This window comes from Diceros bicornis, chromosome 41 (genome assembly GCF_020826845.1).
Source record: "Diceros bicornis minor isolate mBicDic1 chromosome 41, mDicBic1.mat.cur, whole genome shotgun sequence".
In the NCBI taxonomy this organism is placed as follows: Eukaryota; Metazoa; Chordata; class Mammalia; order Perissodactyla; family Rhinocerotidae; genus Diceros; species Diceros bicornis.
The window spans coordinates 16,038,053-16,064,894 of record NC_080780.1 but is presented as its reverse complement, the minus strand read 5'-3'; positions in this window follow the sequence as shown (position 1 = coordinate 16,064,894).

Genomic DNA, 26,842 nt, shown 5'->3' with positions numbered 1-26,842 from the left:
GCTGTAAGCAAGCACATTCTCATTCAAAGTTGCAAGTCACTATGTAGGAACAAGTTTGTATAGGTATTTGAAATATGCCCAGAACTGAGCTAAACTTGGTATGTGTCCAACTCCTAGAAATAACTTATGCCCCAACTCCCTTACTTCCAGCTAGTAAGGATCACATAATTCCTAACAAAGTTTTGACACAGATTCCCAATTCGGGCATTCAGAACATATAGCACGTTGCTGTAAGCAAGCACATTCTCATTCAAAGTTGCAAGTTACTATGTAGGAACAAGTTTGTATAGGTATTTCAAAGATGCCCAGAACTGATCTAAACTTGGTATGTCTCCAACTCCTAGAAATAAATTCATGCCCCATCTCCCTTACTTCCATTTAGTAAGGATCACATAATTCCGAACAAAGTTTTGACACAGATTCCCAATTCGGGCATTCAGAACATATAGAACGTTGCTGTAAGCAAGCACATTCTCATTCAAAGTGGCAAGTTACTAAGTAGGAACAAGTTAGTTTAGGTATTTCAAAGATGCCCAGAACTGAGCTAAACGTTTTATGTCTCCAACTCCTAGAAATAACTTCATGCCCCAACTCCCTTACTTCCAGCTAGTAAGGATCACATAATTCCTAACAAAGTTTTGACACAGATTCCCACTCGGGCATTCAGAACATATAGCACGTTGCTGTAAGCAAGCACATTCTCATTCAAAGTTGCAAGTTACTATGTAGGAACAAGTTTGCATAGGTATTTCAAAGATGCCCAGAACTGAGCTAAACTTGGTATGTGTGCAACTCCTAGAAACAACTTCATACCCCATCTCCCTTACTTCCAGCTAGTAAGGATCACATAATTCCGAACAAAATTTTCACACAGATTCCCAATTCGGGCATTCAGAACATATAGCACGTTGCTGTAAGCAAGCACATTCTCATTCAAAGTGGCAAGTTACTATGTAGGAACAAGTTTGTATAGGTATTTCAAAGATGCCCAGAACTGAGCTAAACGTTGTATGTCTCCAACTCCTAGTAATAACTTCATGCCCCATCTCCCTTACTTCCAGCTAGTAAGGATCACATAATTCCTAACAAAGTTTTGACACAGATTCCCAATTCGGGCATTCAGAACATATAGCACGTTGCTGTAAGCAAGCACATTCTCATTCAAAGTGGCAAGTTACTATGTAGGAACAAGTTTGTATAGCTATTAAAAGATGCCCAGAACTGAGCTAAACGTTGTATGTCTCCAACTCCTAGTAATAACTTCATGCCCCATCTCCCTTACTTCCAGCTACTAAGGATCACATAATTCCTAACAAAGTTTTGACACAGATTCCCAATTCGGGCATTCAGAACATATAGCACGTTGCTGTAAGCAAGCACATTCTCATTCAAAGTGGCAAGTTACTATGTAGGAACAAGTTAGTTTAGGTACTTCAAAGATGCCATGATCTGAGCTAAACGTTTTATGTCTCCAACTCCTAGAAATAACTTCATGCCCCATCTCCCTTACTTTCAGCTAGTAAGGATCACATAATTCCTAACAAAGTTTTGACACAGATTCCCAATTCGGGCATTCAGAACATATAGCACGTTGCTGTAAGCAAGCACATTCTCATTCAAAGTTGCAAGTTACTATGTAGGAACAAGTTTGTGAAGGTATTTCAAAGATGCCCAGAACTCAGCTAAACTTGGTATGTGTCCAACTCCTAGAAATAACTTCATGCCCCATCTCCCTTACTTCCAGCTAATAAGGATCACATAATTCCGAACAAAGTTTTGACACAGATTCCCAATTCGGGCATTCAGAACATATAGCACGCTGCTGTAAGCAAGCACATTCTCATTCAAAGTGGCAAGTTTCTATGTAGGAACATGTTTGTATAGGTATTTCAAAGATGCCCCGAACTGAGCTAAACTTGGTATGTGTCCAACTCCTAGAAATAACTTCATGCCCCATCTCCCTTACTTCCAGCTAGTAAGGATCACATAATTCCTAACAAAGTTTTGACACAGATTCCCAATTCGGGCATTCTGATCATATAGCACGTTGCTGTAAGCAAGCACATTCTCATTCAAAGTGGCAGGTTACTATGTAGGAACAAGTTTGTATAGGGATTTCACAGATGCCCAGAACTGAGCTAAACTTGGTATGTGTCCAACTCCTAGAAATAACTTCATGCCCCATCTCCCTTACTTCCAGCTAGTAAGGATCACATAATTCCTAACAAAGTTTTGACACAGATTCCCAATTCGGGCATTCAGAACATATAGCACGTTGCTGTAAGCAAGCACATTCTCATTCAAAGTTGCAAGTTACTATGTAGGAACAAGTTTGTATAGGTATTTCAAAGATGCCCAGAACTGAGCTAAACTTGGTATGTGTCCAACTCCTAGAAATATCTTCATGCCCCATCTCCCTTACTTCCAGCTAGTAAGGATCACATAATTCCGAACAAAGTTTTGACACAGATTCCCAATTCGGGCATTCAGAACATATAGCACGTTGCTGCAAGCAAGCACATTCTCATTCAAAGTTGCAAGTTACTATGTAGGAACAAGTTTGTATAGGTATTTCAAAGATGCCCAGATCTGAGCTAAACTTGGTATGTGTCCAACTCCTAGAAATAACTTCATGCCCCATCTCCCTTTCCTCCATTTAGTAAGGATCACATAATTCCGAACAAAGTTTTGACACAGATTCCCAATTCGGGCATTCAGAACATATAGCACGTTGCTGTAAGCAAGCACATTCTCATTCAAAGTTGCAAGTTACTATGTAGGAACAAGTTGGTATAGGTATTTCAAAGATGCCCAGAACTGAGCTAAACTTGGTATGTGTCCAACTCCTAGAAATAACTTCATGCCCCATCTCCCTTACTTCCAGCTTGTAAGGATCACATAATTTGTAACAAAGTTTTGACACAGATTCCAAATTCAGGCATTAAAAACCTATAGCACGTTGCTGTAAGCAAGCACATTCTCATTCAAAGTGGCAGGTTACTATGTAGGAACAAGTCTGTATAGGTATTTCACAGATGCCCAGAACTGGGCTAAACTTGGTATGTCTCCAACTCCTAGAAATAACTTCATGCCCCATCTCTCTTACTTCCAGCTAGTAAGGATCACATAATTTCTAACAAAGTTTTGACACAGATTCCCAATGCAGGCATTCAAAACATATAGCACGTAGCTGTAAGCAAGCACATTCTCATTCAAAGTGGCCGGTTACTATGTAGGAACAAGTTTGTATAGGTATTTCAAAGATGCCCAGAACTGAGCTAAACTTGGTACGTCTCCAACTCCTAGAAATAACTTCATGCCCCATCTCCCTTACTTCCAGCTAGTAAGGATCACATAATTCCGAACAAAATTTTCACACAGATTCCCATTTCGGGCATTCAGAACATATAGCACGTTGCTGTAAGCAAGCACATTCTCATTCAAAGTGGCAAGTTAATATGTAGGAACCAGTTTGTATAGGTATTTCAAAGATGCCCAGAACTGAGCTAAACTTTGTATGTCTCCAACTCCTAGAAATAACTTCATGCCCCATCTCCCTTACTTCCAGCTAGTAAGAATCACATAAATCCTAACAAAGTTTTGACACAGATTCCCAATTCGGGCATTCAGAACATATAGCACGTTGCTGTAAGCAAGCACATTCTCATTCAAAGTGGCAAGTTACTATGTAGGAACAAGTTTGTATAGGTATTTCAAAGATGCCCAGAACTGAGCTAAACGTTGTATGTCTCCAACTCCTAGTAATAACTTCATGCCCCATCTCCCTTACTTCCAGCTAGTAAGGATCACATAATTCCTAACAAAGTTTTGACACAGATTCCCAATTCGGGCATTCAAATCATATAGCACGTTGCTGTAAGCAAGCACATTCTCATTCAAAGTGGCAAGTTACTATGTAGGAACAAGTTAGTTTAGGTATTTCAAAGATGCCCAGAACTGAGCTAAACTTGGTATGTGTCCAACTCCTAGAAATAACTTCATGCCCCATCTCCCTTACTTCCAGCTAGTAAGGATCACATAATTTCTAACAAAGTTTTGACACAGATTCCCAATTCAGGCATTCAAAACATATAGCACGTTGCTGTAAGCAAGCACATTCTCATTCAAAGTGGCAGGTTACTATGTAGGAACAAGTTTGTATAGGTATTTCACAGATGCCCAGAACTGAGCTAAACTTGGTATGCGTCCAACTCCTAGAAATAACTTCATGCCCCATCTCCCTTACTTCCAGCTAGTAAGGATCACATAATTCCTAACAAAGTTTTGACACAGATTCCCAATTCGGGCATTCAAAATATATAGCACGTTGCTGTAAGCAAGCACATTCTCATTCAAATTGGCAAGTTACTATGTAGGAACAAGTTAGTTTAGGTATTTCAAAGATGCCCAGAACTGAGCTAAAGGTTTTATGTCTCCAACTCCTAGAAATAACTTCATGCCCCATCTCCCTTACTTCCAGCTAGTAAGGATCACATAATTCCTAACAAAGTTTTGACACAGATTCCCAATTCTGGCATTCAGAATATATAGCACGTTGCTGTAAGCAAGCACATTCTCATTCAAAGTTGCAAGTTACTATGTAGGAACAAGTTTGTATAGGTATTTCAAAGATGCCCAGAACTGAGCTAAACTTGGTATGTGTCCAACTCCTAGAAATAACTTTATGCCCCATCTCCCTTACTTCCATCTAGTAAGGATCACATAATTTCTAACAAAGTTTTGACACAGATTCACAATTCAGGCATTCAGAACATATAGCACGCTGCTGTAAGCAAGCACATTCTCATTCAAAGTGGCAGGTTACTATGTAGGAACAAGTTTGTATAGGTATTTCAAAGATGCCCAGAACTTTGCTAAACTTGGTATGTGTGCAACTCCTAGAAACAACTTCATACCCCATCTCCCTTACTTCCAGCTAGTAAGGATCACATAATTCCGAACAAAATTTTCACACAGATTCCCAATTCGGGCATTCAGAACATATAGCACGTTGCTGTAAGCAAGCACATTCTCATTCAAAGTGGCAAGTTACTATGTAGGAACAAGTTTGTATAGGTATTTCAAAGATGCCCAGAACTGAGCTAAACGTTGTATGTCTCCAACTCCTAGTAATAACTTCATGCCCCATCTCCCTTACTTCCAGCTAGTAAGGATCACATAATTCCTAACAAAGTTTTGACACAGATTCCCAATTCGGGCATTCAGAACATATAGCACGTTGCTGTAAGCAAGCACATTCTCATTCAAAGTGGCAACTTACTATGTAGGAACAAGTTAGTTTAGGTATTTCAAAGATGCCCAGAACTGAGCTAAACGTTTTATGTCTCCAACTCCTAGAAATAACTTCATGCCCCATCTCCCTTACTTCCAGCTATTAAGGATCACATAATTCCTAACAAAGTTCTGACACAGATTCCCAATTCGGGCATTCAGAACATATAGCACGTTGCTGTAAGCAAGCACATTCTCATTCAAAGTTGCAAGTTACTATGTAGGAACAAGTTTGTATAGGTATTTCAAAGATGCCCAGAAGTGAGCTAAACTTGTTATGTGTCCAACTCCTAGAAATAACTTCATGCCCCATCTCCCTTACTTCCAGGTAATAAGGATCACATAATTCCGAACAAAATTTTCACACAGATTCCCATTTCGGGCATTCAGAACATATAGCACGTTGCTGTAAGCAAGCACATTCTCATTCAAAGTGGCAAGTTACTATGTAGGAACAAGTTTTTATAGCTATTAAAAGATGCCCAGAACTGAGCTAAACGTTGTATGTCTCCAACTCCTAGTAATAACTTCATGCCCCATCTCCCTTACTTCCAGCTACTAAGGATCACATAATTCCTAACAAAGTTTTGACACAGATTCCCAATTCGGGCATTCAGAACATATAGCACGTTGCTGTAAGCAAGCACATTCTCATTCAAAGTGGCAAGTTACTATGTAGGAACAAGTTAGTTTAGGTACTTCAAAGATGCCATGATCTGAGCTAAACGTTTTATGTCTCCAACTCCTAGAAATAACTTCATGCCCCATCTCCCTTACTTTCAGCTAGTAAGGATCACATAATTCCTAACAAAGTTTTGACACAGATTCCCAATTCGGGCATTCAGAACATATAGCACGTTGCTGTAAGCAAGCACATTCTCATTCAAAGTTGCAAGTTACTATGTAGGAACAAGTTTGTGAAGGTATTTCAAAGATGCCCAGAACTGAGCTAAACTTGGTATGTGTCCAACTCCTAGAAATAACTTCATGCCCCATCTCCCTTACTTCCAGCTAATAAGGATCACATAATTCCGAACAAAGTTTTGACACAGATTCCCAATTCGGGCATTCAGAACATATAGCACGCTGCTGTAAGCAAGCACATTCTCATTCAAAGTGGCAAGTTTCTATGTAGGAACATGTTTGTATAGGTATTTCAAAGATGCCCCGAACTGAGCTAAACTTGGTATGTGTCCAACTCCTAGAAATAACTTCATGCCCCATCTCCCTTACTTCCAGCTAGTAAGGATCACATAATTCCTAACAAAGTTTTGACACAGATTCCCAATTCGGGCATTCTGATCATATAGCACGTTGCTGTAAGCAAGCACATTCTCATTCAAAGTGGCAGGTTACTATGTAGGAACAAGTTTGTATAGGGATTTCACAGATGCCCAGAACTGAGCTAAACTTGGTATGTGTCCAACTCCTAGAAATAACTTCATGCCCCATCTCCCTTACTTCCAGCTAGTAAGGATCACATAATTCCTAACAAAGTTTTGACACAGATTCCCAATTCGGGCATTCAGAACATATAGCACGTTGCTGTAAGCAAGCACATTCTCATTCAAAGTTGCAAGTTACTATGTAGGAACAAGTTTGTATAGGTATTTCAAAGATGCCCAGAACTGAGCTAAACTTGGTATGTGTCCAACTCCTAGAAATATCTTCATGCCCCATCTCCCTTACTTCCAGCTAGTAAGGATCACATAATTCCGAACAAAGTTTTGACACAGATTCCCAATTCGGGCATTCAGAACATATAGCACGTTGCTGCAAGCAAGCACATTCTCATTCAAAGTTGCAAGTTACTATGTAGGAACAAGTTTGTATAGGTATTTCAAAGATGCCCAGATCTGAGCTAAACTTGGTATGTGTCCAACTCCTAGAAATAACTTCATGCCCCATCTCCCTTTCCTCCATTTAGTAAGGATCACATAATTCCGAACAAAGTTTTGACACAGATTCCCAATTCGGGCATTCAGAACATATAGCACGTTGCTGTAAGCAAGCACATTCTCATTCAAAGTTGCAAGTTACTATGTAGGAACAAGTTGGTATAGGTATTTCAAAGATGCCCAGAACTGAGCTAAACTTGGTATGTGTCCAACTCCTAGAAATAACTTCATGCCCCATCTCCCTTACTTCCAGCTTGTAAGGATCACATAATTTGTAACAAAGTTTGACACAGATTCCAAATTCAGGCATTCAAAACCTATAGCAAGTTGCTGTAAGCAAGCACATTCTCATTCAAAGTGGCAGGTTACTATGTAGGAACAAGTCTGTATAGGTATTTCACAGATGCCCAGAACTGGGTTAAACTTGGTATGTCTCCAACTCCTAGAAATAACTTCATGCCCCATCTCTCTTACTTCCAGCTAGTAAGGATCACATAATTTCTAACAAAGTTTTGACACAGATTCCCAATGCAGGCATTCAAAACATATAGCACGTAGCTGTAAGCAAGCACATTCTCATTCAAAGTGGCCGGTTACTATGTAGGAACAAGTTTGTATAGGTATTTCAAAGAGCCCAGAACTGAGCTAAACTTGGTACGTCTCCAACTCCTAGAAATAACTTCATGCCCCATCTCCCTTACTTCCAGCTAGTAAGGATCACATAATTCCGAACAAAATTTTAACACAGTTTCCCATTTCGGGCATTCAGAACATTTAGCACGTTGCTGTAAGCAAGCACATTCTCATTCAAAGTGGCACGTTACTATGTAGGAACAAGTTTGTATAGGTATTTCAAAGATGCCCAGAACTTAGCTAAACGTTGTATGTCTCCAACTCCTAGAAATAACTTCATGCCCCATCTCCCTTACTTCCAGCTAGTAAGGATCACATAATTCCTAAGAATGTTTTGACACAGATTCCCAATTCGGGCATTCAGAACATATAGCACGTTGCTGTAAGCAAGCACATTCTCATTCAAAGTGGCAAGTTACTATGTAGGAACAAGTTTGTATAGGTATTTCAAAGATGCCCAGAACTGAGCTAAACGTTGTATGTCTCCAACACCTAGAAATAACTTCATGCCCCATCTCCCTTACTTCCAGCTAGTAAGGATCACATAATTCCTAACAAAATTTTGACACAGATTCCCAATTCGGGCATTCAGAACATATAGCACGTTGCTGTAAGCAAACACATTCTCATTCAAAGTGGCAAGTTACTATGTAGGAACAAGTTAGTTTAGGTATTTCAAAGATGCCCAGAACTGAGCTAAACGTTGTATGTCTCCAACTCCTAGAAATAACTTCATGCCCCATCTCCCTTACTTCCAGCTAGTAAGGATCACATAATTTCTAACAAAGTTTTGACACAGATTCCCAATTCGGGCATTCAGAACATATAGCACGTTGCTGTTAGCAAGCACATTCTCATTCTTAGTTGCAAGTTACTATGTAGGAACAAGTTTGTATAGGTATTTCAAAGATGCCCAGAACTGAGCTAAACGTTGTATGTCTCCAACTCCTAGAAATAACTTCATGCCCCATCTCCCTTACTTCCAGCTAGTAAGAATCACATAATTCCAAACAAAATTTTGACACAGATTCCCAATTCGGGCATTCAGAACATATAGCACGTTGCTGTAAGCAAGCACATTCTCATTCAAAGTGGCAAGTTACTATGTAGGAACAAGTTTTTATAGGTATTTCAAAGATGCCCAGAACTGAGCTAAACGTTGTATGTCTCCCACTCCTAGAAAAAACTTCATGCCCCATCTCCCTTACTTCCAGTTAGTAAGGATCACATAATTCCTAACAAAGTTTTGACACAGATTCCCAATTCGGGCATTCAGAACATATAGCACGTTGCTGTAAGCAAGCACATTCTCATTCAAAGTGGCAAGTTACTATGTAGGAACAAGTTTGTATAGGTATTTCAAAGATGCCCAGAACTGAGCTAAACTTGGTATGTGTCCAACTCCTAGAAATAACTTCATGCCCCATCTCCCTTACTTCCAGCTAGTAAGGATCACATAATTTCTAACAAAGTTTGGACACAGATTCCCAATTCAGGCATTAAAAACATATACCACGTTGCTGTAAGCAAGCACATTCTCATTCAAAGTGGCAGGTTACTATGTAGGAACAAGTTTGTATAGGTATTTCACAGATGCCCAGAACTGAGCTAAACTTGGTATGTGTCCAACTCCTAGAAATAACTTCATGCCCCATCTCCCTTACTTCCATTTAGTAAGGATCACATAATTCCGAACAAAATTTTAACACAGATTCCCATTTCGGGCATTCAGAACATATAGCACGTTGCTGTAAGCAAGCACATTCTCATTCAAAGTGGCAAGTTACTATGTAGGAACAAGTTTGTATAGGTATTTCAAAGATGCCCAGAACTGAGCTAAACGTTGTATGTCTCCAACTCCTAGAAATAACTTCATGCCCCATCTCCCTTACTTCCAGCTAGTAAGGATCACATAATTCCTAAGAAAGTTTTGACACAGATTCCCAATTCGGGCATTCAGAACATATAGCACGTTGCTGTAAGCAAGCACATTCTCATTCAAAGTGGCAAGTTACTATGTAGGAACAAGTTTGTATAGGTATTTCAAAGATGCCCAGAACTGAGCTAAACGTTGTATGTCTCCAACTCCTAGAAATAACTTCATGCCCCATCTCCCTTACTTCCAGCTAGTAAGGATCACATAATTTCTAACAAAGTTTTGACACAGATTCCCAATTCAGGCATTCAAAACATATAGCACGTTGCTGTAAGCAAGCACATTCTCATTCAAAGTGGCAGGTTACTATGTAGGAACAAGTTTGTATAGGTATTTCACAGATGCCCAGAACTGAGCTAAACTTGGTATGTGTCCAACTCCTAGAAATAACTTCATGCCCCATCTCCCTTACTTCCAGCTAGTAAGGATCACATAATTCCTAAGAAAGTTTTGACACAGATTCCCAATTCGGGCATTCAGAACATATAGCACGTTGCTGCAAGCAAGCACATTCTCATTCAAAGTTGCAAGTTAGTATGTAGGAACAAGTTTGTATAGGTATTTCAAAGATGCCCAGAACTGAGCTAAACTTGGTATGTGTCCAACTCCTAGAAAGAACTTCATGCCCCATCTCCCTTTCTTCCATTTAGTAAGGATCACATAATTCCGAACAAAGTTTTGACACAGATTCCCAATTCGGGCATTCAGAACATATAGCACGTTGCTGTAAGCAAGCACATTCTCATTCAAAGTGGCAAGTTACTATGTAGGAACAAATTTGTATAGGTATTTCAAAGATCCCCAGAACTGAGCTAAACTTGGTATGTGTCCAACTCCTATAAATAACTTCATCCCCATCTCGCTTACTTCCAGCTCGTAAGGATCACATAATTCCGAACAAAGTTTTGACACAGATTCCCAATTCGGGCATTCAGAAAATATAGCACGTTGCTGTAAGCAAGCACATTCTCATCCAAAGTGGCAAGTTACTATGTAGGAACAAGTTTGTATAGGTATTTCAAAGATGCCCAGAACTGAGCTAAACGTTGTATGTCTCCAACTCCTAGAAATAACTTCATGCCCCATCTCCCTTACTTCCAGCTAGTAAGGATCACATAATTCCAAACAAAGTTTTGACACAGATTCCCAATTCGGGCATTCAGAACATATAGCACGTTGCGGTAAGCAAGCACATTCTCATTCAAAGTGGCAAGTTACTATGTAGGAACAAGTTTGTATAGGTATTTCAAAGATGCCCAGAACTGAGCTAAACGTTGTATGTCTCCAACTCCTAGAAATAACTTCATGCCCCATCTCCCTTACTTCCAGCTAGTAAGGATCACATAATTCCTAACAAAGTTTTGACGCAGATTCCCAATTCGGGCATTCAGAACATATAGCACGTTGCTGTAAGCAAGCACATTCTCATTCAAAGTGGCAAGTTACTATGTATGAACAAGTTAGTTTAGGTATTTCAAAGATGCCCAGAACTGAGCTAAACGTTTTATGTCTCCAACTCCTAGAAATAACTTCATGCCCCATCTCCCTTACTTCCAGCTATTAAGGATCACATAATTCCTAACAAAGTTTTGACACAGATTCCCAATTCGGGCATTCAGAACATATAGCACGTTGCTGTAAGCAAGCACATTCTCATTCAAAGTTGCAAGTTACTATGTAGGAACAAGTTTGTATAGGTATTTCAAAGATGCCCAGAACTGAGCTAAACTTGGTATGTGTCCAACTCCTAGAAATAACTTCATGCCCCATCTCCCTTACTTCCAGCTAGTAAGGATCACATAATTTCTAACAAAGTTTGGACACAGATTCCCAATTCAGGCATTAAAAACATATACCACGTTGCTGTAAGCAAGCACATTCTCATTCAAAGTGGCAGGTTACTATGTAGGAACAAGTTTGTATAGGTATTTCACAGATGCCCAGAACTGAGCTAAACTTGGTATGTGTCCAACTCCTAGAAATAACTTCATGCCCCATCTCCCTTACTTCCATTTAGTAAGGATCACATAATTCCGAACAAAATTTTAACACAGATTCCCATTTCGGGCATTCAGAACATATAGCACGTTGCTGTAAGCAAGCACATTCTCATTCAAAGTGGCAAGTTACTATGTAGGAACAAGTTTGTATAGGTATTTCAAAGATGCCCAGAACTGAGCTAAACGTTGTATGTCTCCAACTCCTAGAAAAAACTTCATGCCCCTTCTCCCTTACTTCCAGCTTGTAAGGATCACATAATTCCTAAGAAAGTTTTGACACAGATTCCCAATTCGGGCATTCAGAACATATAGCACGTTGCTGTAAGCAAGCAGATTCTCATTCAAAGTGGCAAGTTACTATGTAGGAACAAGTTTGTATAGGTATTTCAAAGATGCCCAGAACTGAGCTAAACGTTGTATGTCTCCAACTCCTAGAAATAACTTCATGCCCCATCTCCCTTACTTCCAGCTAGTAAGGATCACATAATTTCTAACAAAGTTTTGACACAGATTCCCAATTCAGGCATTCAAAACATATAGCACGTTGCTGTAAGCAAGCACATTCTCATTCAAAGTGGCAGGTTACTATGTAGGAACAAGTTTGTATAGGTATTTCACAGATGCCCAGAACTGAGCTAAACTTGGTATGTGTCCAACTCCTAGAAATAACTTCATGCCAAATCTCCCTTACTTCCATTTAGTAAGGATCACATAATTCCGAACAAAATTTTAACACAGTTTCCCATTTCGGGCATTCAGAACATTTAGCACGTTGCTGTAAGCAAGCACATTCTCATTCAAAGTGGCACGTTACTATGTAGGAACAAGTTTGTATAGGTATTTCAAAGATGCCCAGAACTTAGCTAAACGTTGTATGTCTCCAACTCCTAGAAATAACTTCATGCCCCATCTCCCTTACTTCCAGCTAGTAAGGATCACATAATTCCTAAGAATGTTTTGACACAGATTCCCAATTCGGGCATTCAGAACATATAGCACGTTGCTGTAAGCAAGCACATTCTCATTCAAAGTGGCAAGTTACTATGTAGGAACAAGTTTGTATAGGTATTTCAAAGATGCCCAGAACTGAGCTAAACGTTGTATGTCTCCAACACCTAGAAATAACTTCATGCCCCATCTCCCTTACTTCCAGCTAGTAAGGATCACATAATTCCTAACAAAATTTTGACACAGATTCCCAATTCGGGCATTCAGAACATATAGCACGTTGCTGTAAGCAAACACATTCTCATTCAAAGTGGCAAGTTACTATGTAGGAACAAGTTAGTTTAGGTATTTCAAAGATGCCCAGAACTGAGCTAAACGTTGTATGTCTCCAACTCCTAGAAATAACTTCATGCCCCATCTCCCTTACTTCCAGCTAGTAAGGATCACATAATTTCTAACAAAGTTTTGACACAGATTCCCAATTCGGGCATTCAGAACATATAGCACGTTGCTGTTAGCAAGCACATTCTCATTCTTAGTTGCAAGTTACTATGTAGGAACAAGTTTGTATAGGTATTTCAAAGATGCCCAGAACTGAGCTAAACGTTGTATGTCTCCAACTCCTAGAAATAACTTCATGCCCCATCTCCCTTACTTCCAGCTAGTAAGAATCACATAATTCCAAACAAAATTTTGACACAGATTCCCAATTCGGGCATTCAGAACATATAGCACGTTGCTGTAAGCAAGCACATTCTCATTCAAAGTGGCAAGTTACTATGTAGGAACAAGTTTTTATAGGTATTTCAAAGATGCCCAGAACTGAGCTAAACGTTGTATGTCTCCCACTCCTAGAAAAAACTTCATGCCCCATCTCCCTTACTTCCAGCTAGTAAGGATCACATAATTCCTAACAAAGTTTTGACACAGATTCCCAATTCGGGCATTCAGAACATATAGCACGTTGCTGTAAGCAAGCACATTCTCATTCAAAGTGGCAAGTTACTATGTAGGAACAAGTTTGTATAGGTATTTCAAAGATGCCCAGAACTGAGCTAAACTTGGTATGTGTCCAACTCCTAGAAATAACTTCATGCCCCATCTCCCTTACTTCCAGCTAGTAAGGATCACATAATTTCTAACAAAGTTTGGACACAGATTCCCAATTCAGGCATTAAAAACATATACCACGTTGCTGTAAGCAAGCACATTCTCATTCAAAGTGGCAGGTTACTATGTAGGAACAAGTTTGTATAGGTATTTCACAGATGCCCAGAACTGAGCTAAACTTGGTATGTGTCCAACTCCTAGAAATAACTTCATGCCCCATCTCCCTTACTTCCATTTAGTAAGGATCACATAATTCCGAACAAAATTTTAACACAGATTCCCATTTCGGGCATTCAGAACATATAGCACGTTGCTGTAAGCAAGCACATTCTCATTCAAAGTGGCAAGTTACTATGTAGGAACAAGTTTGTATAGGTATTTCAAAGATGCCCAGAACTGAGCTAAACGTTGTATGTCTCCAACTCCTAGAAATAACTTCATGCCCCATCTCCCTTACTTCCAGCTAGTAAGGATCACATAATTCCTAAGAAAGTTTTGACACAGATTCCCAATTCGGGCATTCAGAACATATAGCACGTTGCTGTAAGCAAGCACATTCTCATTCAAAGTGGCAAGTTACTATGTAGGAACAAGTTTGTATAGGTATTTCAAAGATGCCCAGAACTGAGCTAAACGTTGTATGTCTCCAACTCCTAGAAATAACTTCATGCCCCATCTCCCTTACTTCCAGCTAGTAAGGATCACATAATTTCTAACAAAGTTTTGACACAGATTCCCAATTCAGGCATTCAAAACATATAGCACGTTGCTGTAAGCAAGCACATTCTCATTCAAAGTGGCAGGTTACTATGTAGGAACAAGTTTGTATAGGTATTTCACAGATGCCCAGAACTGAGCTAAACTTGGTATGTGTCCAACTCCTAGAAATAACTTCATGCCCCATCTCCCTTACTTCCAGCTAGTAAGGATCACATAATTCCTAAGAAAGTTTTGACACAGATTCCCAATTCGGGCATTCAGAACATATAGCACGTTGCTGTAAGCAAGCACATTCTCATTCAAAGTGGCAAGTTACTATGTAGGAACAAGTTTGTATAGGTATTTCAAAGATGCCCAGAACTGAGCTAAACTTGGTATGTCTCCAACTCCTAGAAATAACTTCATGCCCCATCTCCCTTACTTCCAGCTAGTAAGGATCACATAATTCCTAACAAAATTTTGACACAGATTCCCAATTCGGGCATTCAGAACATATAGCACGTTGCTGTTAGCAAGCACATTCTCATTCTTAGTTGCAAGTTACTATGTAGGAACAAGTTTGTATAGGTATTTCAAAGATGCCCAGAACTGAGCTAAACGTTGTATGTCTCCAACTCCTAGAAATAACTTCATGCCCCATCTCCCTTACTTCCAACTAGTAAGAATCACATAATTCCAAACAAAGTTTTGACACAGATTCCCAATTCGGGCATTCAGAACATATAGCACGTTGCTGTAAGCAAGCACATTCTCATTCAAAGTGGCAAGTTACTATGTAGGAACAAGTTTGTATAGGTATTTCAAAGATGCCCAGAACTGAGCTAAACGTTGTATGTCTCCAACTCCTAGAAAAAACTTCATGCCCCATCTCCCTTACTTCCAGCTAGTAAGGATCACATAATTCCTAACAAAGTTTTGACACAGATTCCCAATTCGGGCATTCAGAACATATAGCACGTTGCTGTAAGCAAGCACAGTCTCATTCAAAGTGGCAAGTTACTATGTAGGAACAAGTTTGTATAGGTATTTCAAAGATTCCCAGAACTGAGCTAAACTTGGTATGTCTCCAACTCCTAGAAATAACTTCATGCCCCATCTCCCTTACTTCCAGCTAGTAAGGATCTCATAATTCCTAACAAAGTTTTGACACAGATTCCCAATTCGGGCATTCAGAACATATAGAACGTTGCTGTAAGCAAGCACATTCTCATTCAAAGTGGCAAGTTACTAAGTAGGAACAAGTTAGTTTAGGTATTTCAAAGATGCCCAGAACTGAGCTAAACGTTTTATGTCTCCAACTCCTAGAAATAACTTCATGCCCCATCTCCCTTACTTCCAGCTAGTAAGGATCACATAATTCCTAACAAAGTTGTGACACAGATTCCCAATTGGGGCATTCAGAACATATAGCACGTTGCTGTAAGCAAGCACATTCTCATTCAAAGTTGCAAGTTACTATGTAGGAACAAGTTTGTATAGGTATTTCAAAGATGCCCAGAACTGAGCTAAACTTGGTATGTTTCCAACTCCTAGATATATCTTCATGCCCCATCTCCCTTACTTCCAGCTAATAAGGATCACATAATTCCGAAAAAAGTTTTGACACAGATTCCCAATTCGGGCATTGAGAACATATAGCACGTTGCTGCAAGCAAGCACATTCTCATTCAAAGTTGCAAGTTACTATGTAGGAACAAGTTTGTATAGGTATTTCAAAGATGCCCAGAACTGAGCTAAACTTGGTATGTGTCCAACTCCTAGAAATAACTTCATGCCCCATCTCCCTTTCTTCCATTTAGTAAGGATCACATAATTCCGAACAAAGTTTTGACACAGATTCCAAATTCGGGCATTCAGAACATATAGCACGTTGCTGTAAGCAAGCACATTCTCATTCAAAGTGGCAAGTTACTATGTAGGAACAAGTTTGTATAGGTATTTCAAAGATGCCCAGAACTGAGCTAAACGTTGTATGTCTCCAACTCCTAGAAAGAACTTCATGCCCCATCTCCCTTACTTCCAGCTAGTAAGGATCACATAATTCCGAACAAAGTTTTGACACAGATTCCCAATTCGGGCATTCAGAACATACAGCACGTTGCTGCAAGCAAGCACATTCTCATTCAAAGTTGCAAGTTACTATGTAGGAACAAGTTTGTATAGGTATTTCAAAGATGCCCAGAACTGAGCTAAACGTTGTATGTCTCCAACTCCTAGAAATAACTTCATGCCCCATCTCCCTTACTTCCAGCTAGTAAGGATCACATAATTCCTAACAAAGTTTTGACAGAGATTCCCAATTCAGGCATTCATAACATATAGCACGTTGCTGTAAGCAAGCACATTCTCATTCAAAGTGGCAAGTTACTATGTAGGAACAAGTTTGTATAGGTATATCAAAGATGCCCAGAACTGAGCTAAACGTTGTATGTCTCCAACTCCAAGAAATAACTTCATGCCCCATCTCCCTTACTCCCAGCTAGTAAGGATAACATAATTCCTAACAAAGTTTTGACACAGATTCCCAATTCGGGCATTCAGAACATATAGCACGTTGCTCTAAGCAAGCACATTCTCATTCAAAGTGGCAAGTTACTATGTAGGAACAAGTTAGTTTAGGTATTTCAAAGATGCCCAGAACTGAGCTAAACGTTTTATGTCTCCAACTCCTAGAAATAACTTCATGCCCCATCTCCCTTACTTTCAGCTTGTAAGGATCACATAATTCATAACAAAGTTTTGACACAGATTCCCAAATCGGGCATTCAGAACATATAGCACGTTGCTGTAAGCAAGCACATTCTCATTCAAAGTTGCAAGTTACTATGTAGGAACAAGTTATTTTAGGTATTTCAAAGATGCCCAGAACTGAGCTAAACGTTTTATGTCTCCAACTCCTAGAAATAACTTCATGCCCCATCTCCCTTACTTCCAGCTAGTAAGGATCACATAATTCCTAACAAAGTTTTGACACAGATTCCCAATTGGGGCATTCAGAACATATAGCACGTTGCTGTAAAAAGCACATTCTCATTCAAAGTTGCAAGTTACTATGTAGGAACAAGTTTGTATAGGTATTTCAAAGATGCCCAGAACTGAGCTAAACTTGGTATGTGTCCAACGCCTAGAAATAACTTCATGCCCCATCTCCCGTACTTCCACCTAGTAAGGATCACATAATTCCGAACAAAGTTTTGACACAGATTCCCAATTCGGGCATTCAGAACATATAGCACGTTGCTGGAAGCAAGCACATTCTCATTCAAAGTGGCAAGTTACTATGTAGGAACAAGTTTGTATAGGTATTTCAAAGATGCCCAGAACTGAGCTAACGTTGTATGTGTCCAACTCCTAGAAATAACTTCATGCCCCATCTCCCTCACTTCCAGCTAGTAAGGATCACATAATTCTTAACAAAGTTTTGACACAGATTCCCAATTCGGGCATTCAGAACATATAGCACGTTGCTGTAAGCAAGCACATTCTCATTCAAAGTGGCAAGTTACTATGTAGGAACAAGTTAGTTTAGGTATTTCAAAGATGCCCAGAACTGAGCTAAACGTTGTATGTCTCCAACTCCTAGAAATATCTTCATGCCCCATCTCCCTTACTTCCAGCTAGTAAGGATCACATAATTCCTAAGAAAGTTTTGACACAGATTTCCAATTCGGGCATTCAGAACATATAGCACGTTGCTGTAAGCAAGCACATTCTCATTCAAAGTTGCAAGTTACTATGTAGGAACAAGTTTGTATAGGTATTTCAAAGATGCCCAGAACTGGGCTAAACTGGGTATGTGTCCAACTCCTAGAAATAACTTCCTGCCCCATCTCCCTTACTTCCAGCTTGTAAGGATCACATAATTCCGAAGAAAGTTTTGACACAGATTCCCAATTCGGGCATTCACAACATGTAGCACGTTGCTGTAAGCAAGCACATTCTCATTCAAAGTTGCAAGTTACTATGTAGGAACAAGTTTGTATAGGTATTTCAAAGATGCCCAGAACTGAGCTAAACTTGGTATGTGTCCAACCTCTAGAAATAACTTCATGCCCCGTCTCCCTTACATCCAGCTAGTAAGGATCACATAATTCCTAACAAAGTTTTGACACAGATTCCCAATTGGGGCATTCAGAACATATAGCACGTTGCTGTAAGCAAGCACATTCTCATTCAAAGTTGCAAGTTACTATGTAGGAACAAGTTTGTATAGGTATTTCAAAGATGCCCAGAACTGAGCTAAACTTGGTATGTCTCCAACTCCTAGAAATAACTTCATGCCCCATCTCCCTTACTTCCAGCTAGTAAGGATCACATAATTTCTAACAAAGTTTTGACACAGATACCCAATTCAGGCATTCGAAACATATAGCACGTTGCTGTAAGCAAGCACATTCTCATTCAAAGTGGCAGGTTACTATGTAGGAACAAGTTTGTATAGGTATTTCAAAGATGCCCAGAACTGAGCTAAACTTGGTATGAGTCCAACTCCTAGAAATAACTTCATGCGCCATCTCCCTTACTTCCATTTAGTAAGGATCACATAATTCCGAACAAAGTTTTCACACAGATTCCCATTTCGGGCATTCAGAACATATAGCACGTTGCTGTAAGCAAGCACATTCTCATTCAAAGTGGCAAGTTACTATGTAGGAACAAGTTTGTATAGGTATGTCAAAGATGCCCAGAACTGAGCTAAACGTTGTATGTCTCCAACTCCAAGAAATAACTTCATGCCCCATCTCCCTTACTTCCAGCTAGTAAGGATAACATAATTCCTAACAAAGTTTTGACACAGATTCCCAATTCGGGCATTCAGAACATATAGCACGTTGCTGTAAGCAAGCACATTCTCATTCAAAGTTGCAAGTTACTATGTAGGAACAAGTTATTTTGGGTATTTCAAAGATGCCCAGAACTGAGCTAAACGTTTTATGTCTCCAACTCCTAGAAATAACTTCATGCCCCATCTCCCTTACTTCCAGCTAGTAAGGATCACATAATTCCTAACAAAGTTTTGACACAGATTCCCAATTCGGGCATTCAGAACATATAGCACGTTGCTGTAAGCAAGCACATTCTCATTCAAAGTTGCAAGTTACTATGTAGGAACAAGTTTGTATAGGTATTTCAAAGATGCCCATAACTGAGATAAACTTGGTATGTGTCCAACGCCTAGAAATAACTTCATGCCCCATCTCCCGTACTTCCAGCTAGTAAGGATCACATAATTCCGAACAAAGTTTTGACACAGATTCCCAATTCGGGCATTCAGAACATATAGCACGTTGCTGCAAGCAAGCACATTCTCATTCAAAGTGGCAAGTTACTATGTAGGAACAAGTTTGTATAGGTATTTCAAAGATGCCCAGAACTGAGCTAACGTTGTATGTCTCCAACTCCTAGAAATAACTTCATGCCCCATCTCCCTCACTTTCAGCTAGTAAGGATCACATAATTCTTAACAAAGTTTTGACACAGATTCCCAATTCGGGCATTCAGAACATATAGCACGTTGCTGTAAGCAAGCACATTCTCATTCAAAGTGGCAAGTTACTATGTAGGAACAAGTTAGTTTAGGTATTTCAAAGATGCACAGAACTGAGCTAAACGTTGTATGTCTCCAACTCCTAGAAATATCTTCATGCCCCATCTCCGTTACTTCCAGCTAGTAAGGATCGCATAATTCCTAAGAAAGTTTTGACACAGATTTCCAATTCGGGCATTCAGAACATATAGCACGTTGCTGTAAGCAAGCACATTCTCATTCAAAGTTGCAAGTTACTATGTAGGAACAAGTTTGTATAGGTATTTCAATGATGCCCAGAACTGGGCTAAACTTGGTATGTGTCCAACTCCTAGAAATAACTTCATGCCCCATCTCCCTTACTTCCAGCTAGTAAGGATCACATAATTCCGAACAAAGTTTTGACACAGATTCCCAATTCGGGCATTCACAACATATAGCACGTTGCTGTAAGCAAGCACATTCTCATTCAAAGTTGCAAGTTACTATGTAGGAACAAGTTTGTATAGGTATTTCAAAGATGCCCAGAACTGAGCTAAACTTGCTATGTGTCCAACCTCTAGAAATAACTTCATGCTCCGTCTCCCTTACATCCAGCTAGTAAGGATCACATAATTCCTAACAAAGTTTTGACACAGATTCCCAATTGGGGCATTCAGAACATATAGCACGTTGCTGTAAGCAAGCACATTCTCATTCAAAGTTGCAAGTTACTATGTAGGAACAAGTTTGTATAGGTATTTCAAAGATGCCCAGAACTGAGCTAAACTTGGTATGTCTCCAACTCCTAGAAATAACTTCATGCCCCATCTCCCTTACTTCCAGCTAGTAAGGATCACATAATTTCTAACAAAGTTTTGACACAGATTCCCTATTCAGGCATTCAAAACATATAGCACGTTGCTGTAAGCAAGCACATTCTCATTCAAAGTGGCAGGTTACTATGTAGGAACAAGTTTGTATAGGTATTTCAAAGATGCCCAGAACTGAGCTAAACTTGGTATGTGTCCAACTCCTAGAAATAACTTCATGCCCCATCTCCCTTACTTCCATTTAGTAAGGATCACATAATTCCGAACAAAGTTTTCACACAGATTCCCATTTCGGGCATTCAGAACATATAGCACGTTGCTGTAAGCAAGCACATTCTCATTCAAAGTGGCAAGTTACTATGTAGGAACAAGTTTGTATAGGTATTTAAAAGATGCCCAGAACTGAGCTAAACGTTGTATGTCTCCAACTCCTAGAAATAACTTCATGCCCCATCTCCCTTACTTCCAGCTAGTAAGGATCACATAATTCCAAACAAAGTTTTGACACAGATTCCCAAATCGGGCATTCAGAACATATAGCACGTTGCTGTAAGCAAGCACATTCTCATTCAAAGTGGCAAGTTACTATGTAGGAACAAGTTATTTTAGGTATTTCAAAGATGCCCAGAACTGAGCTAAACGTTTTATGTCTCCAACTCCTAGAAATAACTTCATGCCCCATCTCCCTTACTTCCAGCTAGTAAGGATCACATAATTCCTAACAAAGTTTTGACACAGATTCCCAATTGGGGCATTCAGAACATATAGCACGTTGCTGTAAGCAAGCACATTCTCATTCAAAGTTGCAAGTTACTATGTAGGAACAAGTTTGTATAGGTATTTCAAAGATGCCCAGAACTGAGCTAAACTTGGTATGTGTCCAACGCCTAGAAATAACTTCATGCCCCATCTCCCGTACTTCCACCTAGTAAGGATCACATAATTCCGAACAAAGTTTTGACACAGATTCCCAATTCGGGCATTCAGAACATATAGCACGTTGCTGTAAGCAAGCACATTCTCATTCAAAGTGGCAAGTTACTATGTAGGAACAAGTTAGTTTAGGTATTTCAAAGATGCCCAGAACTGAGCTAAACGTTGTATGTCTCCAACTCCTAGAAATATCTTCATGCCCCATCTCCCTTACTTCCAGCTAGTAAGGATCACATAATTCCTAAGAAAGTTTTGACACAGGTTTCCAATTCGGGCATTCAGAACATATAGCACGTTGCTGCAAGCAAGCACATTCTCATTCAAAGTTGCAAGTTACTATGTAGGAACAAGTTTGTATAGGTATTTCAAAGATGCCCAGAACTGGGCTAAACTGGGTATGTGTCCAACTCCTAGAAATAACTTCATGCCCCATCTCCCTTACTTCCATTTAGTAAGGATCACATAATTCCGAAGAAAGTTTTGACACAGATTCCCAATTCGGGCATTCACAACATGTAGCACGTTGCTGTAAGCAAGCACATTCTCATTCAAAGTTGCAAGTTACTATGTAGGAACAAGTTTGTATAGGTATTTCAAAGATGCCCAGAACTGAGCTAAACTTGGTATGTGTACAACCTCTAGAAATAACTTCATGCCCCGTCTCCCTTACATCCAGCTAGTAAGGATCACATAATTCCTAACAAAGATTTGACACAGATTCCCAATTGGGGCATTCAGAACATATAGCACGTTGCTGTAAGCAAGCACATTCTCATTCAAAGTTGCAAGTTACTATGTAGGAACAAGTTTGTATAGGTATTTCAAAGATGCCCAGAACTGAGCTAAACTTGGTATGTCTCCAACTCCTAGAAATAACTTCATGCCCCATCTCCCTTACTTCCAGCTAGTAAGGATCACATAATTTCTAACAAAGTTTTGACACAGATTCCAAATTCAGGCATTCAAAACATATAGCACGTTGCTGTAAGCAAGCACATTCTCATTCAAAGTGGCAGGTTACTATGTAGGAACAAGTTTGTATAGGTATTTCAAAGATGCCCAGAACTGAGCTAAACTTGGTATGTGTCCAACTCCTAGAAATAACTTCATGCGCCATCTCCCTTACTTCCATCAGTAAGGATCACATAATTCCGAACAAAGATTTCACACAGATTCCCATTTCGGGCATTCAGAACATATAGCACGTTGCTGTAAGCAAGCACATTCTCATTCAAAGTGGCAAGTTACTATGTAGGAACAAGTTTGTATAGGTATGTCAAAGATGCCCAGAACTGAGCTAAACGTTGTATGTCTCCAACTCCAAGAAATAACTTCATGCCCCATCTCCCTTACTTCCAGCTAGTAAGGATAACATAATTCCTAACAAAGTTTTGACACAGATTCCCAATTCGGGCATTCAGAACATATAGCACGTTGCTGTAAGCAAGCACATTCTCATTCAAAGTGGCAAGTTACTATGTAGGAACAAGTTAGTTTAGGTATTTCAAAGATGCCCAGAACTGAGCTAAACGTTTTATGTCTCCAACTCCTAGAAATAACTTCATGCCCCATCTCCCTTACTTTCAGCTTGTAAGGATCACATAATTCCTAACAAAGTTTTGACACAGATTCCCAAATCGGGCATTAAGAACATATAGCACGTTGCTGTAAGCAAGCACATTCTCATTCAAAGTTGCAAGTTACTATGTAGGAACAAGTTATTTTGGGTATTTCAAAGATGCCCAGAACTGAGCTAAACGTTGTATGTCTCCAACTCCTAGAAATAACTTCATGCCGCTTCTCCCTTACTTCCAGCTAGTAAGGATCACATAATTCCTAACAAAGTTTTGACACAGATTCCCAATTCGGGCATTCAGAACATATAGCACGTTGCTGTAAGCAAGCACATTCTCATTCAAAGTTGCAAGTTACTATGTAGGAACAAGTTTGTATAGGTATTTCAAAGATGCCCATAACTGAGCTAAACTTGGTATGTGTCCAACGCCTAGAAATAACTTCATGCCCCATCTCCCGTACTTCCAGCTAGTAAGGATCACATAATTCCGAACAAAGTTTTGACACAGATTCCCAATTCGGGCATTCAGAACATATAGCACGTTGCTGCAAGCAAGCACATTCTCATTCAAAGTGGCAAGTTACTATGTAGGAACAAGTTTGTATAGGTATTTCAAAGATGCCCAGAACTGAGCTAACGTTGTATGTCTCCAACTCCTAGAAATAACTTCATGCCCCATCTCCCTCACTTTCAGCTAGTAAGGATCACATAATTCTTAACAAAGTTTTGACACAGATTCCCAATTCGGGCATTCAGAACATATAGCACGTTGCTGTAAGCAAGCACATTCTCATTCAAAGTTGCAAGTTACTATGGAGGAACAAGTTTGTATAGGTATTTCAAAGATGCCCAGAACTGGGCTAAACTTGGTATATGTCCAACTCCTAGAAATAACTTCATGCCCCATCTCCCTTACTTCCAGCTAGTAAGGATCACATAATTCCGAACAAAGTTTTGACACAGATTCCCAATTCGGGCATTCACAACATATAGCACGTTGCTGTAAGCAAGCACATTCTCATTCAAAGTTGCAAGTTACTATGTAGGAACAAGTTTGTATAGGTATTTCAAAGATGCCCAGAACTGAGCTAAACTTGGTATGTGTCCAACCTCTAGAAATAACTTCATGCCCCGTCTCCCTTACATCCAGCTAGTAAGGATCACATAATTCCTAACAAAGTTTTGACACAGATTCCCAATTGGGGCATTCAGAACATATAGCACGTTGCTGTAAGCAAGCACATTCTCATTCAAAGTTGCAAGTTACTATGTAGGAACAAGTTTGTATAGGTATTTCAAAGATGCCCAGAACTGAGCTAAACTTGGTATGTCTCCAACTCCTAGAAATAACTTCATGCCCCATCTCCCTTACTTCCAGCTAGTAAGGATCACATAATTTCTAACAAAGTTTTGACACAGATTCCCAATTCAGGCATTCAAAACATATAGCACGTTGCTGTAAGAAAGCACATTCTCATTCAAAGTGGCAGGTTACTATGTAGGAACAAGTTTGTATAGGTATTTCAAAGATGCCCAGAACTGAGCTAAACTTGGTATGTGTCCAACTCCTAGAAATAACTTCATGCCCCATCTCCCTTACTTCCATTTAGTAAGGATCACATAATTCCGAACAAAGTTTTCACACAGATTCCCATTTCGGGCATTCAGAACATATAGCACGTTGCTGTAAGCAAGCACATTCTCATTCAAAGTGGCAAGTTACTATGTAGGAACAAGTTTCTATAGGTATTTAAAAGATGCCCAGAACTGAGCTAAACGTTGTATGTCTCCAACTCCTAGAAATAACTTCATGCCCCATCTCCCTTACTTCCAGCTAGTAAGGATCACATAATTCCAAACAAAGTTTTGACACAGATTCCCAATTCGGGAATTCAGAACATATAGCACGTTGCTGTAAGCAAGCACATTCTCATTCAAAGTTGCAAGTTACTATGTAGGAACAAGTTTGTAGAGGTATTTCAAAGATGCCCAGAACTGAGCTAAACTAGGTATGTGTCCAACTCCTAGAAATAATTCATGCACCATCTCCCTTACTTCCAGCTAGTAAGGATCACATAATTTCTCACAAAGTTTTGACACAGATTCCCAATTCGGGCATTCAGAACATATAGCACGTTGCTGTAAGCAAGCGCATTCTCATTCAATGTGGCAAGTTACTATGTAGGAACAAGTTTGTATAGGTATTTCAAAGATGCCCAGAACTGAGCTAAACGTTGTATGTCTCCAACTCCTAGAAATAACTTCATGCCCCATCTCCCTTACTTCCAGCTAGTAAGGATCACATAATTACTAACAAAGTTTTGACACACATTCCCAATTCGGGCATTCAGAACATATAGCACGTTGCTGTAAGTAAGCACATTCTCATTCAAAGTTGCAAGTTACAATGTAGCAACAAGTTTATATAGGTATTTCAAAGATGCCCAGAACTGAGCTAAACTTGGTATGTGTCCAACTCCTAGAAATAACTTCATGCCCCATCTCCCTTACTTCCAGCTAGTAAGGATCACATAATTCCTAACAAAGTTTTGACACAGATTCCCAATTCGGGCATTCAGAACATATAGCACGTTGCTGTAAGCAAGCACATTCTCATTCAAAGTTGCAAGTTACTATGTAGGAACAAGTTTGTATAGGTATTTCAAAGATGCCCAGGACTTAGATAAACTTGGTATGTATGTGTCCACCTCCTAGAAATAACTTCATGCCCCATCTCCCTTACTTCAGGCTAGTAAGGATCACATAATTTCTATCAAAGTTTTGACACAGATTCCAAATTCGGGCATTCAGAACATGTAGCACTTTGCTGTAAGCAAGCACATTCTCATTCAAACTTGCAAGTTACTATGTAGGAACAAGTTTGTATAGGTATTTCAAAGATGCCCAGAACTGAGCTAAACTTGGTATGTGTCCAACTCCTAGAAATAACTTCATGCCCCATCTCCCTTACTTCCAGCTAGTAAGGATCACATAATTCCGAACAAAGTTTTCACACAGATTCCCAATTCGGGCATTCAGAACATATAGCACGTTGCTGTAAGCAAGCACATTCTCATTCAAAGTGGCAAGTTACTATGTAGGAACAAGTTTGTATAAATATTTCAAAGATGCCCAGAACTGAGCTAAACGTTGTATGTCTCCAACTCCTAGAAATAACTTCATGCCCCATCTCCCTTACTTCCAGCTAGTAAGGATCACATAATTCCTAACAAAGTTTTCACACAGATTCCCAATTCGGGCATTCAGAACATATAGCACGTTGCTGTAAGCAAGCACATTCTCATTCAAAGTGGCAAGTTACTATGTAGGAACAAGTTTGTATAGGTATGTCAAAGATGCCCAGAACTGAGCTAAACGTTGTATGTCTCCAACTCCTAGAAATAACTTCATGCCCCATCTCCCTTACTTCCAGCTAGTAAGGATCACATAATTCCTA